Source organism: Podarcis gaigeae (assembly GCF_964106915.1).
Source record: "Podarcis gaigeae genome assembly, chromosome: 10".
NCBI classification, from domain to species: Eukaryota; Metazoa; Chordata; class Lepidosauria; order Squamata; family Lacertidae; genus Podarcis; species Podarcis gaigeae.
Genome location: NC_139686.1, coordinates 8,862,130 through 8,867,129, shown reverse-complemented (window position 1 = coordinate 8,867,129; position 5,000 = coordinate 8,862,130). Strand labels below are relative to the sequence as shown.

Here is a 5,000-nt window from a genome sequence, read left to right as displayed (position 1 = left end):
TACTGCCAACCTAGAAAAAAAAGTCAAAGTGCAAGTAGATAAATAGGTACCGCTCCAGCGGGAAGGTAAGCGGCGTTTCCATGTGCTGCTCTGGTTCGCCAGAAGTGGCTTAGTCATGCTGGCCACATGACCTGGAAGCTGTACGCCGGCTCCCTTGGCCAATAAAGCGAGATGAGCGCCGCAACCCGAGTCGGTCACGACTGGACCTAATGGTCAGGGGTCCCTTTACCTTTACCTATTTTTTTAAATAAATTTTATTAGTTTTCCATTGTTATACATTTTATCTCGAATACAACAAATCATGACTGTCTCTGACAATCATCCATATTTATACCTTTAATACACATTCCCTTCTTTCGTATTGCCATTGTTCCTCCTTACTCCCATTATTTTTAATAAACAATACTTATTTGTTTTTTACAGTGCCTCTTGAAATCCCGCTAGCGTTGTATTTACACCGCATATGTTTTTCAGATAATCCACCAATTTTCCCCAGTCCTCGATGAACTTTTGGTCTTTAGTATATCTAATTTTCCCAGTTAATTTGTCCAATTCCGCATAGTCTATCAGTTTTGATCTCCATTCTTCTATCGTCGGTATCTCCTCTTGTTTCCACTTCTGGGCCAACAGGATTCTGGCTGCCGTTACAGCATATTGGAAAAGCTTATAGTCCTTTCTTCTTATGTCCTTTCCTACAATACCTAAAAGAAAAGCTTCTGGTTTTTTCACAAAAGTATATCTTAACATTTTTTTCATCTCATTATATATCATTTCCCAAAAGCTTTTCACTTTCTTACATTCCCACCACTGATGAAAGAATGTCCCTTCTTTATCTTTGCATTTCCAACATTTGTTATCAACTTTATACATCTTTGCTAGTTTTACAGGTGTCATATACCATCTATAAAACATTTTCATCACATTCTCTTTCAGTGATGTACATGCCGTAAATTTTGTATTCTCTTTCCACAATTTTTCCCATTCCTCAAATTGAATATTATACCCAAAATCCTTTGCCCACTGTATCATTACCGATTTAACCTCTTCATCTTTCGTATACCATTCCAACACCCTTTACCTTTACCTAAGTATCATACTGGGGTGGGTAATTTATTTATTTATGCATTCATCATGCGAACTGGGGTCAAGAATGGCAAGGCGGGGGGATAGAAATTTCTGAGATAAATGACTGAAAATTAAATCTGACACTAGGAACAGAGCTTTTCCAGAAGAAAAGGGTTCCTCAACCAAACATCTCACCTGGACATTATTTCCTACAAACTTGCTATGTACTATGTGCTTCGCTCTACGCGGGGCTGCCCTTGAAGCTGTCCCAGAAACTCCAGCGGGTGCAGAATGCTGCAGCGAGGCTCCTCACGGGGTCTCTGCCATGGGAGCATATTCACCCAGTGCTTTTCAAGCTGCACTGGCTCCCGGTGGAGTACAGGGTCAGATTTAAGGTGCTGCTTTTGACCTTTAAAGCCCTTCACGGCCTAGGACCCTCGTACCTACGGGACCGCCTCTCCTGGTATGCCCCACGGAGAGCCTCAAGGTCCATAAATAACAACACCCTAGTGGTCCCGGGCCCTAAGGAAGTTAGATTGGCTTCGACCAGAGCCAGGGCCTTTTCAACTCTGGCTCCGACCTGGTGGAATGCTCTGCCTCATGAGACCAGGGCCCTGCAGGATCTGATTTCTTTCCGCATGGCCTGTAAGACAGAGTTGTTCCGCCTGGCCTTTGGCTTGGAGCCAATTTGATTCCCTCCCTCTCTTTTTTCCCCTTTCTTTTCCTTCTCCTCCTGCGATGAGGCTACATTTTAATATCTTAATGTTCCATTATTTTAATGTTGTATTTTATTTTTGTTTTTAAGTTGTAATCATTCATCTTGTTTTTATTATTGCTTGTAAGCCGCTCTGAGCCCAGCCTTGGCTGGGGAGGGCGGGGTATAAATAAAAAATTATTATTATTATTATTATTATTACTGGGTCCAAATTATCTGTTGTAGGAAACATCCTTCCTGCAAGAGTAAATAAAGCTGTTTCCAAGAGTTAAGGTTAGATTTGTGTGTGTGTGCAGTGACATTTATATAACTTTAACTTACAAGTCTACTTAAAATCACAAAATTGTATAAATGTTGTGCAGCTTTGGACTGCATTAATGCAGGCCACATCCTTTATCATTTATTCTTGACCACAATGAAAACAAAGCCGCCCCTGTGGTTTGTTTCGGCTCCAATCGGGTGTCACGCTGAGCAAGCTGCACACTGTGCTTTTGTTTTCTTTTAGAAGTGAAGCCCTAATTAAAATAGCTGCTGGCATCTGTACATGGGCAGAGAACAAAAAGACGTTTGAGAACTGTCAAGAGCACACAGTGCTTCGCGAGATGCATTAATGGTTTGACTTCGCCCAAGGCAGTCTCATAGAGAAAAACAAGTTTAAAAGGAGGAAAAATTGGTCCCATCCTCTTGACATTTATTTTCCTACAAGAGAATTGGTGGTATATGCTGGCTTTGAAATGGACGATACTATTATCTTTGTAGGGTCTTCTCCAACCCTCTGTCCAGGTTCTGCTTCAGCACAATTTCTAAGCAACCATAGCATGCATTTATTATTTGCAAAGGACAGAAGCTATTCTGGAACTGACCAAAGGTATTGAGGTTATGAGAACATCTTATGCATGTTCAAAATGCCCTAATAGATAAAGGTCACTCCCAGAACTGGGTTAAGAATTAGCTTTGCCTGAGAAGTTAGTTCTGAGCGCAGGAGTAATCACACCATACCAAATACAGTAAAATCTGTAACAGATAGCATATGGCCACATTTCTTCAGTAATACTCTCTAAGGAAAGTAGCACAAATATGTGAAATGTCAACTGTTCCCAAAATAGGATTTTTAGGTTTTCATATAATTTGAGACTAACCCTGCATCTTAAAAAAGCAGAGACATCACCTTGTCGACAAAGGTCCGTATAGTTAAAGCTATGGTTTTCCCAGTAGTGATGTATGGAAGTGAGAGCTGGACCATAAAGAAGGCTGATCGCCGAAGAATGGATGCTTTTGAATTCTGGTGTTGGAGGAGACTCTTGAGAGTCCCATGGACTGCAAGAAGATCAAACCTCTCCATTCTGAAGGAAATCAGCCCAGAGTGCTCACTGGAAGGACAGATCCTGAAGCTGAGGCTCCAATACTTTGGCCATCTCATGAAAAAGAGAAGACTCCCTGGAAAAGACCCTGATGTTGGGAAAGATGGAGGGCACAAGGAGAAGGGGACGACAGAGGACAAGATGGTGGGACAGTGTTCTCGAAGCTACCAGCATGAGTTTGACCAAACTGTGGGAGGCAGTGGAAGACAGGAGTGCCTGGCGTGCTCTTGTCCATGGGGTCACGAAGAGTCGGACACGACTCAACAACTAAACAACAACAACCCATGTGTTGACATTACATTCAAAAATATTGTGATTATTTAAGTAGGTTTATAGCTTTTTTATTTATATCCTACTTTTCCTCCAAGTAGGCCAGCAGTTCCTGGCCCACAGTCACCCAGTGAGCTTCGTGGCAGAGTGGGGATTCGAACCCTAGTCCCCCCCCCGCTCTGCCTAACACTCTCACCACTACACAACACAAAGCACTTTTACAACTGATTGAGCAACCTTGAAGTCAAACATCATTCATCATTTTCTCCCACTCGAGGCAAAATTTTTTAACTCTTCTTTGAAGTCCAAGACCACACAGCACACTACTTTTAAAAGCTTATTTGCTCTGTGTGGATGAAGGGATCATCAGTCTGCCCGAAGAGCCAGAGGGGAAAAGGTCGCTATCATCTGTGTGTTACTACTGATCTTTGTAAACTGAAGTTGGGAGGAAAATGCTTTAAAATGATCACAAGGTAAGTCCCACCGGCATAAACAGCTCCTTCTCTGGACCTTTGCCAAGATGCTTGTTAAGAGAAGGCTGGATGCAGATGCCGAGAGAGATGAAATCTTGAAGGCAAATACTCAACTACAACTTTAATCAGTCAAAACACAGTTTTACCACAGAAGTGTAATTACCAGAGATGATATCCGAACAAATGCACAAGTAGCTTTTCCCTGACGGGCATTGTATAGCATCATGCACCCCAGATTTCAAAGCACTTTTTGTAGTAGGATGTTCACAGGAACAAACTGCATAAACTAGCTGTTTGCTGTATTTTGCCCTGAGTCATGTGCCCATCAGTGGTGGTCGCATGTGCAAGATAAGTGTTCTAAGCCTAGCTTACTTAATACAGTGGTACCTCGGGTTACATACGCTTCATGTTTCAGACTCCGCTAACCCAGAAATAATACCTTGGGTTAAGAACTTTGCTTCAGGATGAGAACAGAAATCGCACAGCAGCGGCGCAACAGCAGTGGGAGGCACCATTAGCTAAAGTGGTGCTTCAGATTAAGAGCCGTTTCAGGTTAAGAACGGACTTCCGGAACGAATTAAGTACGTAACCAGAGGTACCAATGAATCCTAGTTTTTTATGCGCAAGGGGTTTGTGACATATCAGGCAGAGCATTAAAAGAATACTACAATTATTTCCATGAGGTATTATAGGTTTATTTCTTTGAAGCCATATACTTTTATTAAGCATAAAAAATTCACATACAAAACCAAAACCCAGCTCTTCATATATTAACAAAACATGAACCATCATTCCGAAAAGGAGGTGCTGTGCTTAAAATTTCTTCTGTTAAGATACAACCCATGCCCAATAAATTGTACACTGCCGAAAAGTAAAAGTAACGCATTATAGCCACTGAGAGTGTGTCTTTGGGAAACATTTTTTTTAAAAAAAAACAACAACTTCCATCATGAAAGTTAAGTACACAGACTTGAAAAAAGGGTAAACCATCGTTACACAAGGCAAAAATGTTATATATCATTCAAAACTTTTATAAAGAGATGTGGAAAAGTACCTAAAATAGTTTCTTCTTGTATAAAATTTCAGTAATAAAATATTGCTTACAATAAATAAGAA

The 5,000-nt window shown here is 41.1% G+C and overlaps 1 protein-coding gene across 1 annotated transcript in view; it reads right to left on the bottom strand.

Annotated features, from left to right (window-relative positions):
- Nucleotides 1–4,554: 4,554 nt before the first annotated feature.
- LOC310826184 (protein EURL) overlaps nt 4,555–5,000 on the bottom strand; it is a 13,775-nt gene continuing 13,329 nt past the window's right edge. The window contains exon 5 of the mRNA XM_083700901.1: nt 4,555–5,000. This exon is cut by the window's right edge and continues 484 nt beyond it. The gene's annotated coding sequence lies outside the window, so the exon portion shown is untranslated.